Source organism: Podarcis gaigeae (assembly GCF_964106915.1).
Source record: "Podarcis gaigeae genome assembly, chromosome: 12".
NCBI lineage: Eukaryota > Metazoa > Chordata > Lepidosauria > Squamata > Lacertidae > Podarcis > Podarcis gaigeae.
Window position 1 is genome coordinate 2,632,425 of NC_139688.1, and position 12,389 is coordinate 2,644,813.

The following is a 12,389-nucleotide window of genomic DNA, read 5'->3' on the forward strand; positions in this document are numbered from 1 at the left end:
GCATCTGTCTTCATGACAGAAGACTGAGGGCCGATCCCAGTGCCTGAACTAACGTACTCAGGAAGACGTACTCCCTCCCCTGGTTGGCCGAATTGGACATGACCATGTGCAGCTGACATTTCAACCCACAAAGTATGGGAGGGCTTCAATCTCTAGCTATCAGGTAGAATACAAGATTGCAGGAGAAGGAAACTGGGAGATTGTGAATACAGACAACAGTCAGGAGACATTCCACGTGAAAGGGTTGAGGCCAGACTCAGAATACCAGTTTCGATACACTGCTAGGAGCAAACCAGGACTTAGTGAGACTAGTGATTTGAGTAGATCTGTACAGACACTTCCTACCAGCCTTCCTGGGAAACCGAGAGAGAGAACTGTAGAGTCTTCCAAAATCAGTCTTGTCTGGGAGAGCCCAAAGGTCATTGGAGCTGATATAAAGGAGTACAAAGTGGAGTACAGGGGGCTGGTGGGCGATAAGGACAGATGGAATGAAAAAAGAACAGGGGCAAGAACAGAGTCCTGTCAGCTGGATGGGCTGAAGCCTCACAGAACCTACAGACTCAGAGTCTCCGCTGTATGTTTTGATGGGGCTGAGAGTGAGCCCAGCGAAGAGACTGAGATTTCCACAGCAATGGAAGAAGAAAAAGAAGAAGGGGCAAATATACTAGCTCGAAAATACCTCCAGGAAAGCACCCTGGTGGAAGATGGGCAACCATCAGTGTATGTACTTCCCCTGGAGGCCACCTCAGATCGATCGGCCCCCGTCCAAACATTGTTGTTGTTGTTTAGTTGTTTAGTCGTGTCCGACTCTTCGTGACCCCATGGACCAGAGAACGCCAGGCACCTCTGTCCTCCACTGCCTCCCGCAGTTTGGTCAAACTCATGCTGGTATCCTCGAAAACACTATCCAACCATCTCGTCCTCTGCCGTCCCCTTCTCCTTGTGCCCTCCATCTTTCCCAACATCAGGGTCTTCTCCAGGGAGGCTTCTCTTCTCATAAGGTGGCCAAAGTCTTGGAGCCTCAGCTTCAGGATCTGTCCTTCCAGGGAGCACTCAGGGCTGATTTCCTTCAGAATGGAGAGGTTTGATCTTCTTGCAGTCCATGGGACTCTCAAGAGTCTCCTCCAGCACCATAATTCAAAAGCATCAATTCTTCGGCGATCAGCCTTCTTTATGGTCCAGCTCTCACTTCCATACATCACTACTGGGAAAACCAGAGCTTTAACTATTCAGACCTTTCTTGGCAAGGTGATGTCTCTGCTTTTTAAGACGCTGTCTAGGTTTGTCATTGCTTTTCTCCCAAGGAGCAGGCGTCTTTTAATTTCCTGACTGCTGTCACCATCTGCAGTGATCATGGAGCCCGAGAAAGTAAAATCTCTCACTGCCTCGATTTCTTCCCCTTCTATTTGCCAGGAGGTGATGGGACCAGTGGCCATGATCTTCGTTTTTTTGATGTTGAGCTTCAGACCATATTTTGCGCTCTCCACTTTCACCCTCATTAAAAGGTTCTTTAATTCCTCCTCACTTTCTGCCATCAAGGTTGTGTCATCTTGTCCAAACATACCAGCTAGGAAAAGAGAACATGCAGGTCCCCAACAAAGTAATTGTGATGATGGGGGCAACAGGGTCAGGGAAAACCACTCTCGTCAATGCCATGATCAATCATATCCTGGGTGTGCAATGGGAAGATGATTTCCGATTCAAACTCATTCTGGCTGAAAGTCAGTCCTCAGAAGTGACCGCCTACGTAGTGCACCACCAAAAGGGTTTGGAAGTCCCTTATTCTCTCACTTTCATTGACACTCCAGGATTTGGAGACACCGGAGGTAAGAAGAAGATAACAAAGCAGATTCGGGAGTTTTTCTCCACCCCAGGAGGAACGGATCATGTCGATGTCATCTGTATTGTACTTCAGGCCTCCAGTGCTGCCTTAACTCGTGCCCAGAAATACGTCTTTGACTCTGTGCTCTCCATTTTTGGGACAGATATAAGGAACAACATCCAGATCCTGATCACCTTTGCAGACGGACATTCTCTTCCTGTTTTGGAAGCCATGAAGAGGGAGGATGTGCCATGCATTAAAGATTCCAATGGTAGCCCAGTTCACTTCAAATTCAACAATTCAGCTCTGTTTGCCAGCAATTCTGAAGAGAATGAAGGCAACCTAAATCCTAATGACAAGTTCTGGAAAATGAGCACTGCAAGCATGAAGACATTTTTTGACACGTTAAGCTTACTAGACAGTGAAAGCTTAACTCTGACAAAGGAAGTGCTCAGGGAACGGAAGGAGCTAGAAGCCATCATGGAAGGGTTGCAGCCCCAAATCAGAGCTGCCCTTGGAAAGCTGGAAGAGTTGAGGAAGACGAGGCAAGCTCTGGAGGAACACAAGTCTGAGAGGGCAGCCAACATAAACTTTGAGTTTGAAGTAGAAAAATCTGTGCCAGGGAAGGAAGACATCTCTGCCGCTGGAAGATTCACAACTGTCAGGGGCTCAGGAGCAGAGGCACAGGGAAGAGAGGAAATGGAGAGCGAAGGGGAAGAATCTGAGGGCAGCATGGGAGAAGATGACAGTGGCCCGAGAGATTCCATGAGCCTTTCCAGCGAATCGGAAGATTCCCAGAGGGGGGCGCCGATGGCCAGGGCAAGGGGGGTCCCAGGGGGGACGCGCCAGGAGCAAGGGGCCAGCGGTGACTCCCAGAGCAGCGGGTGGAGATCAGGACCAGCTTCCCCACCATAGCGTAGTGGGGGGGGGGAGAATCCCAGGTATCAGGGTCAGCGTCTCCTCCAGGAGGGAGAGAAGATGAGTTAGGGCTGACCACGCCTCCATCGGGGAGCGAGGGAACGGTCGAAAGGAAGGTTGCCGACTGGGCGCGCACGCCAAGTTCAAATGTACAGGCGAGCGACACAGCAGGTAGCCCGGATAGGGAACCAGGTCCTAAAGCCCGCCGGAGGGTGGGGAGTGAATCCGGGGAATCAGCGTCAGAGGAGTCCAGAAAGGCTGAGACCCCAGCGGGCAGGAGGGCCCAGAGGAGGAAGGAGCTAAGGAAGAGGTGGAGCAAGGCTAGAGTCTTAAACTGGTGTGGAAGGGGAGGAGATTCAGACGGAGCTTCGGCGGTCTAGAGTTTAAGACGTAGAGCTGCGCGCCAAGGCTTTAAAATGGAAACTGAACTTCAATAAAGACTTTTGTATATATAACAACGACCTGGCGTTGGTCCTTTGTGAGCTGGGACCTAGGGCAGTTCTGACAACAACCAATTGCATGAACTGTCACTACACCTGCCATTATCCTTGCCCAATCCGGAGAGATGAGGGCAAGCGCCGTTGTGTAGCTATCAATGCAAACACGGGAAAATGCAATGTCTGTCCCGGCCGCTGCGTGTGGAACATGCACTTCAATCAGAAATACCTGTTTGAATATAAAGTAACAAAAGAGATTAAGTCCTATGATGAGTTGAAGCAAAAGTATGAAGACGCCTCTGGAGAGGCGATGACCCCAGAGAAGGTGCTTGGAAATCTCAACCAGGAATACAAAGAGGCTAAGCAAGCCTTAGAAGACCTGATCCAGAAATCATCTCAAAGCCTCCAGCGCTTGCATCAAATTGGGTTGAAGCCCAACCCGCTCTCCACCCAAGAATACATTGACCTGCTCATCATTTCAGAAGAGCAGGATCTGGAGCCCGGATGCCAGGAGAGAATCCAGCTGCTGAAGGAAGTGAGGGAATCGGCTGAGCTAAGAGAAAACACTGCAAGCAAGGAGCCTCTGCTGCTGGAGGAGCAGGATCTGTACAAAGAAAGTAAAATAAAAAGGCGTTCTGCCCTGCAGGCCAGATTTAGGAAGTTTGTTTGCTTTTGATGCACATTGCACCGGGACAGGTATAAATAAAATATTAATGGTTCTAGATTCAGGTACGTAGCCGTGTTGGTCTGACGCAGTCGAAACATATAAAAAATATTTAAAAATTAAAAAAAATGTGCAGTAGTGCCTTAGAGACCAACTAAGTTTGTTCTTGCTATAAGCTTTTGTGTACATGCACACGAAAAAAGCAAGGGATAGTATGCATGAGACAGGAATCCAATATCTATATTAAGACCAGGTCTCTCCATAGTTTTCAGTATCACTAAAGAGAAAACCGTGTAGAGACCTGGTCTTAATAGAGATACAGTAGTACCTTGGTTTACAACCATAATCTGTTCCAGAGGTCCGGTTGTAAATAAAAACAGGTTGTAACCCAAGGCACACTTTAGCCAATGGGGCCTCCCCCCCAAAATTAGTTGTAATACAAAAAAAAAAAAAAATTGGTTGTAATCCAAAAAAGAGACACACACTTCCAGGTTTGACATGGTTGTAATTCAAAACGGTTGTAATCCGAAGCGGTTGCAAACCAAGGTACCACTGTATTGGATTCCTGTCTCATTATATATGCTAATAATCTGCATACTATCCCTTGCTTTTTCCTGTAGGACTAATTGCAATCGTTAACAGGTTTACCATACCCATCGAGTCAATCTCCTGAGAAAAACCCCACCCATCTCCTGAGAAAAACCCCACCCCACCCTCCCACTATATATAACGGTCTGGTGGCTTCTGTTTCAGTGTATCTGAAGAAGTATGCATGCACATGAAACCTTATACCAAGAACAAACTTAGTTGGTCTCTAAGGTGCTACCAGACAATTTTTTTAAAAAAAATTATACGTTAAAATATTAATGTATATTGTTGCAAACGGACTCTTGGCTATCAGCAGTGAGTTCGGGTCCTCTTGAGTGTTATTCACATCGTGCTGTGGGTGTGCACATGAGGGATTATGAAACCCTTTTTAACAAATACTGCAGCAGGTTCTCCATTTTCTGTTGCTGTAAATAAAATGCTTCTCAATCGGTGTTTAGGGCTGTTCAAGCCCCACCCCACCCCAAATCCAGTTCAACACCCAATTTGGCAGTTCAGATCAGGCCACAATTTGGACTGAATTGATTGAGAACCAAATTGTTTTGACCCTCTGAATCAAGATTCAGAAATTTGAATCTTTGGTACTCCCATTTACTTGCATTGAGAAACCAAATACTGTAGCTACTTTCTGTTTCTCTCTCTTTGCTCTTTTCACACGTGAATTGTTGCTGCCAAAGCTTACATGGTTGGTGCTCCAGGGGTGTTTGTGTGAGCAAACAAACTTTTAAAAATACATGTATGGGATTTGATTTATTGGGAGAGGATGGGGAAAAGATGGCAAAATACTGTGTTAAGTATTTTGAAGAGTAAATTGAAGGCAAGTAAAGATAGGGTGGAGATTGACTGTGAAATGAGGGAAAACATCAATATATAAACTCTCTCTCTTTTTATCTCTCTAGGGACTGGGCACAGTACTGAATGATAAAACAAGCTGAACAAGCCACCAAACTCTCTTCCTTTTTCTTTAACATGTAACAATGAACTCGCAAGAGTGAAGGCAGTGGTACTGAACTGGGACTTTTAAGACTTCGCCACCCCTCTTCCAAACCATTGTATGGAGACTATTGGGTGAGATTCTAGCCCCAGATTGGAAGCTAGAGTTGTTAATGAGCAAAGGCATTAACATGACAGAAGGAGTTGATGGCCCATCTGAGAGCCTGGGTCTGAGCAGACAGAGGTTGTCACGGTGATGGGGTGTGGGTTCGAAGTGACAGGAAGGGAGAGTTTTTACCAAGGGGTGCTGGGAAGAAGAAGGGGGAGAAAAAAGACTGGGATCCATCTTGGGCAGGCTGGCTGCAGGCTGGCTGGGAGAGATGCCTTGGACTCCAGGGCTGCACTGCTCTGAGGGACAAGCCCCTCTTGAAATGACCGTGATGTAAGATCTGGACTCCCTCCACGCAAACTGAAGGTGTAAATAGGTGAACAAAGCATATTTTTTAAAGCTACAACAGTCTCTGCCGTGTCTCAATTCTCCAAAGGTACACAGACCCAGGGTGAGTGCTGGGAAGCCCTGGAATCCTGCAGAGAGTGGGGGTGGCACCCAACTTTTGGAACAATACAAAGTGCTTTGTATGTCAGCTTCACCATTTCCTTCATTTGGTGCAGGTATTTCATTTTCAGTGTAAACAGGACTTCATTTTCATAGCTCATTGTATGCCACAATGTCCTTTTTGTGTATTAATGTGATGTAAACGTGAATGTTGCCCTCTGGACACACACATACAGAACACACATATTATAAACAAGCAATACTCCAGTTCGTATCTTGCAAACTTGCCGTTTAAATTGTTTAATCATGGCAATGGCTCAGCTATGAACTCCAAAATCTGGGATCCCCTCTAAACCAGTTGAACTCCAAAATCTGGGATCCCCTCTAAACCAGTGCCAAAGTTTTACAGTTGTTTTGCAACATTTTGCAGTGCCCCACAGAGTACAGTGTTACCTTGGGTTAAGTACTTAATTCGTTCCGGAGGTCCGTTCTTAACCTGAAACTGTTCTTAACCTGAAGCACCACTTTAGCTAATGGGGCCTCCTGCTGCCGCTACGCCGCTGGAGCACAATTTCTGTTCTCATTCTGAAGCAAAGTTCTTAACTTGAAGCACTATTTCTGGGTTAGCGTATGTAACCTGAAGCGAATGTAACCTGAGGTACCACTGTAATTGATATAGGAAACCTGGGATTGTAGTTAATGTCCCCAAATGCAACATTGTCCAATTCACTCCAAACAAGTGTCAAACTTTGGCAAACAAAAAATTCCTTCCAGTAGCACCTTAAAGACCAACTAAGTTAGTTCTAGGTATGAGCTTTCGTGTGCATGCACACTTCTTCAGATACACGAAAGCTCATACCTAGAACTAACTTAGTTGGTCTTTAAGGTGCTACTGGAAGGAATTTTATGGCAAACAGTTTGCAGTGAAAATCCCGTGGTTTGCAATGCCCCACAAAGAGAGTGATACACACTCTAAGCTGGGAGTCAAAAGCTCACCAAAAACCAAACATTGTCTAATTGCTAAACTGGCGCCAGACTTTAGCAAACATTTTGCAATGTCTTGCAGCAAAACCCCTGCATTTTGAAGCACCCCACCAACAGAGCAATAGTCCCTCAAATGGTGGGGCGGGTCAAAAGGTCACAAAAAACCCAATGTTCTCTGATTCACTCCAAACCGGTGCCAAACTTTGGCAAACGTTTTGCAGCAAAACCCGCATGGCTTGCAACACCCCATAAAAAGAGCAATGCCCACTCTGCCGCACAGAGTGCTCTGTTTGTGGGGCACCGCAAAACACGAGGTGTTCACCACGAAACACTGCTACAGACCTTTCGTTGGTGTTTAGCTCCACTTCAGAGTGAATTGGATGATGTCAGGTTTTCAGCAACCTCGTGACACCCCCCCCCCGACTTATTGCTGATTGCTTAGTGCTGATTGCTTAAACTTAGTGCTTAGTGCTGATGAAGCCTTATTTACCTAGGGATCCATCAGCCTCGCCATCCCCGGACCTTGGAGGGAACAAAAGTACCAGGAAAGCAAAATCTTCTTTGGAGAAAAAGTTTATTGAAATCTGTGCACAGAGACAATCTGTGCGCAGAGACAACCAGAAGGATAGTTCCTAAAAACTGGTTGTGTCTCAAGACACTTCAGCAGACTTTCTTATACTTTTCTGAACACTCTCCCCCCTCCCATACCCTTTACAGACTTTCCCAATCAGCTGGCAAATGTTCAACTTCTTATTGCTTGCTTAACACATCTTTCTGCCGGCTAAGCACTTCCTCATATGTGTTTTTCTGCTAGTTAAGCACTCCCCCCTCCCCTCTTGCTTGTATGTGTCTTTTCTTATTTTTGCATTAGTAAGCATAAGGCAGGAAGGGGGCCTCTTTGGCAGGCCTGGTTAAATCTGCAAACAGCAGCTAAAATGTTTTTGCAAGCTAAGAAATAGACTTTTGACCCGCCAGACAAATTTAGCAAACACTCACTGGCGGTGTGCTGACTGTCTCGCCGAAATTTGCAGAAGTGAGATTTGCACAGGATTAGCACAGGAATGTCCTGCAGATAGTACTTGAGAGCAATCTTTCTTAGGTACAAAGTACAAAGCAAGCACAGGGAATACTGAGAGAAATCCTTCCCATCTCCCTTCACTCCCTCCTCTTCTTTTGAACAATCTATTACTTAGATTCGTTCTGGGGTAGGGGTCTATATTCTCTCATTACAGCAATTACACGAGGTCCCATCATGCGAGACATCATCTTTTCCATCATATTCTGCAAGCATTGCATCAAGCAGGGAATACAAAAGCAGAGAAGCAAAAGGATTATAAGTGACCCTACTATTAATACCATAATATTCCTGATCCAACTACCATCAGGCAGCCAAGAATATAACCAATTCCATGGATCACCTTCTGTAGTTTTTAGCGGGTTTTCAGCTATCATTGTTTCCATGTGGTCAATTGTGGCCGAAATGCTGACATTATTATCTGGGATAAACATGCAGCAATGAGAATGAACTAGCGCACAAACTCCTCCCTTCGAGGCCAACATTACATCTAAAGCATAACGATTTTGCAAAACGACCTCCCTCATAGCAGACACTTCTTGGTTGAGGTCCTTTAATGCCTTGATGGTATCATTAAATAATCCTTCTGTCCAATTGGCGAGCAAATGAAGATCTCTATAATTCATGGCTGCCCCTAAGGAAGGTAGTAGACCCCGCGATATCTGGGTCCCAACATAATGGTTAATAGGTGTATTCACTGCCCTGCGGTTACGCAGTCTGAGAGATGTTGGTAACTCTCCTATCTTATATAAAAGGGGAACCACCACTCCTAGGGTACAGATTCCAGTAAGATCTCGGGGAACGGATTTAAATGCTGCATTGCCACAAATTAGCCAGAGTTCTTCCGGAAGAAGGTGACTGATGTTTCGGTGTTGCTCCGACCACTTGAAAGCTTGTGAAAACAGAAGGCTTATGTGCCATAGCTCCTGGGTAAAATTTAATAGGGTCTGAACAGAAGAATTGGAACTAGAGCTTTTGTGGAGGTGGTGCATATCAGTCATTAACTTGGCGCTAGTATCGGATTGATAACACCGGGAGGTATTTCCATAATTAACGAAGGCAGAGCAGGCCCTATCAAATACAAAATTCAATACATGTAAGCAATCAGGGTAAATCCCTCGTGGGGTTGACCCTTCAGAAAATTTTAAACAAATAAAAGCTGTCTTGGACAGGGCCAATTTTACGGGCGGCCACTGAGCTTCTTCAGGGTTTTTTCTATTTTCTATATTAAAAATATCATCAATGGGAATTCCATGTAGCATCAAACCTGGCCTTTTAGCATAGGGTGGTATGTGCATACACAGCCAACAATTGGAAAGATTTAACATTGTGGTGAACTTGAACATATCCTTGATATAAATATTGTCTTTCCACATCTTATGATAATTTTCTCCTCGTGATATTTTACTCAATAATCTAGTCCCCATCTGACCATGTTCACCAGGTGCAGTACCTTCCTTGTCTCCTGCAACTAGGAGAACAAGGAACACTAGGAGGATCATCAAGGGGATAGAAGGATCGGGCCGTCGTCTCCCGCAGAGCCTATGACGCTCATGCCAGCAGAAAAAGAGACACATCCATGTGGCAAGGGCAGTTGTAATAACTCCCATCCACCATCCCCAATCACCCCATGGTTCCTCCCAGCAATATTCAGGGGGTGTGCTCATTGTTGAAGAGCCCACTGATATTCGTGCCCGATTACCTGTTGAGCCTCAAGGATGAGAGCCCACCGGTGAGCTGATGCTCCCACTATGTGGGTCAACTTTTCTACTAACCCTGTTGGGTGGATTGAACTTTCGTGCTGCCTCCCTACTGACCAGAGCATATGGAAGCTGAAATCCTGGGGTGGCAACTCTTACTGGCACTTGTTCAGCAATTTCAATGCACACCTGGTTAAGGCTCCCACCCCTGCAACACTTGCATTAAGATAGGTTCCGTCCCATCTAACGCCTGGATTAAGAGTAGGACCTGGTCTATCAAATGAGGTTGGTACAGTGCTCTACCCCCCAGATAACAGTTGACTACCCTCCCACAACAGCAAGAGCGGTCCAGAACTCGATAGATTTCAACCGTCTCAGCAACTTCCCGTATGAGCACTATCCACACGTGCTGGACAGTGGTGTGGGAGAGGAGCCACAACGGGGCAGTGGGGTGTTTCAATACGGCAATCTCATCAATCCCCAGTTTCCAATAGCCAAAGAGTACGCCATCTCTTACCACCGGCAAGACGAACCATTCGTAGCAGAGGCCAGCAGGCCAGTAGGGGCGGTATGGCTCAGTGGGGTCAGGGCTGTGGGGCATAGAGCAGATAACAGAAAAAAAAGAAAAGAGAAAGTCCTTATGAAAATATTAAATGTCCTGGTGGACTTCCTGGATCAGTCCCGGCACGGGTTTTCACGTTGGGGACGCTGCCCGCGGGCGCCCCTCCCATCCAATTCTTCAGCTGTGCGTAGAGATATCAGCTTCCGGTGTGATATCAGCAGAGCGGTCGTCAGCGGAGGGTCTGGAGATGGTCAGCCAAAGGGGTTAATCAGGATTTAGTTGCACAGTCCAATCTGTAGCGGTCACTCTGGTGTGGTGGACCCAAGGGGTGATGCTGGCGACTTTCACGGCAGTGGGTGTGGAGAGCAGGACGGTATAAGGTCCCTTCCAGCACGGTTGTAGCGGCGTCCGTGCCCAATCTTTTACCCACACTTCATCACCTGGCTCGAACTGATGCAGCCAACACACAGGGGTTGCGAGCCTGGGTCCACCTGTCGAGACAAAAGAAAACTCGGAAGAATGTCTGGACATAATTATTCAATTGCATATCCTGACCAACATGTGGGCACAACATTCTGACATATGGGACCGGTCTCCCAAGCACAATTTAATGGGAGATTGCGGACCCTGAGTAATGCCAGGGGTAACATTGTCACCCAATTAGACCCAGTTTCCTATGTCAGCTTGGTTAGCTGATTCTGGGGTCTGCGTGCTGTATGCAACTTTCAGTTGATTTGTAGTGCCTTGGCCAATTCCTGCAACATTAAATGAACAAAGGCTGGTTCATTGTCACCAGGTTTAGGGCTTTGGTGAGCGCAATTAATTCTGCCAGCTGGGCCGATGTTCCAGGCGAGAGTGGCTTTGCCTTGATCACCTGGTCTTCCAGGGCTACCACTGCATAACCTGCCTTCCGGTGTCCAGCCTCAATGAAGCTGCTTCCATCCATAAACCATGATGGCCACTGGGGGTCTGCTTCATCTTTAAAGTCAGGCCTGCTAGAGTACACCTCATCCATTACTTCAATGCAGTCATGCGTGGGCTCCCCACCTTCTCCTACCGGTAATAGGGTAGCTGGGTTGAGGGCTGTGGTGACTTGGAATTTCTAACGCGGATGTAATAATAGCATCTGATATTTCCTCATTTTAGCCTGGGAGAGGAAGTAGGTGCCTCTCGGCAGATGGCATGCTGATTCTTTCCTAAGCGGCCTCGCCCTCCTCCCCGGGCGGTTCCTCCTAACGGTGGACCTCCCGTCCTCAGGGCCATCAACTTCTCCTTTTTCTTCTGGGCCTCTTCCTCCCTCTGATTATAAGTGGTCTGGGTTAGTTCTAGCATCCATTCAAGGGTGTGGCCCATAAAAATGTTCCTGCGGATATCGGGCGCTGCCTGGGCTACAAAGGCAGTTTTTATGATAGGGATATTGGCAGCCTTATCTGGGTCCACAGGGGTATACTGGCGGTAGGCTTCCTTCAGCCTCTTTAAATAGGCTCCAGGGGCCTCCTCTGTTCCTTGCACTAATTCTCTGGCCTCCACAAAGTTGGTGAGTTTTCTGGCTGCCCTCCTCATGCCATTTAAGACATTCTGGCGATAAGTGGTGAGGGTATTTTGCCCTTCAGTGGTCTGATTTGCTGGGTTTTCTTCAAATGAAGGGTTTTGGTTCCTCCAATTACAAACTTCTGCACTAGAGAAGGGGATATGTTGAACTTGTATAAGTTCTATTGGGCACCACCCCGTTAGATCCCGCGGGGGCCGGAGGGTCATACACTCTGCGGAGAGGCATCACTCTGGCCGCGCCCTTTTCCTGTGCTTTATGTGCCCTATGGAGGGTCACACTTTTCACTGCCTTCCCCACTCTTTCTGCCACTTCCTTTTCTGTTCCCCTGTACATCCCGCTATTTTTAACAAATGGGGACTGACGTCCACTTCTCCTGCATAAGGTTCCACATACTTTCTTGAACGTTCTGCCTGTTCCTCTGTTCCTATCTTTCCATCACTTGTCAACTTAACCAATCTTCCTACAAATGCCTCATCCTCATCATCCTCTTCTGTTTCCTCCCTTTCTTCATCTTTGTCCAGGTCTAACAATGCATTGTCCACGGGATTGGGGGCTGGGTCATCTGCTCCCTGTGGCGGGG

At 46.9% G+C, this 12,389-nt stretch overlaps 4 protein-coding genes across 5 annotated transcripts in view; 3 read left to right on the plus strand and 1 right to left on the minus strand.

The window, feature by feature from the left end:
* Nucleotides 1-12,389, minus strand: part of LOC310827821 (erythroblast NAD(P)(+)--arginine ADP-ribosyltransferase-like) — an 840,324-nt gene that overhangs the window by 801,097 nt on the left and 26,838 nt on the right. The gene's annotated exons all lie outside the window — the stretch shown is intronic.
* The window catches only part of LOC310827682 (uncharacterized protein), an 83,578-nt gene that overhangs the window by 51,624 nt on the left and 19,565 nt on the right, over nt 1-12,389 (plus strand). The gene's annotated exons all lie outside the window — the stretch shown is intronic.
* LOC310827678 (uncharacterized protein) overlaps nt 1-12,389 on the plus strand; it is a 244,131-nt gene that overhangs the window by 21,080 nt on the left and 210,662 nt on the right. The window lies entirely within an intron of this gene.
* The window catches only part of LOC310827769 (uncharacterized protein), a 174,871-nt gene that overhangs the window by 19,531 nt on the left and 142,951 nt on the right, over nt 1-12,389 (plus strand). The window lies entirely within an intron of this gene.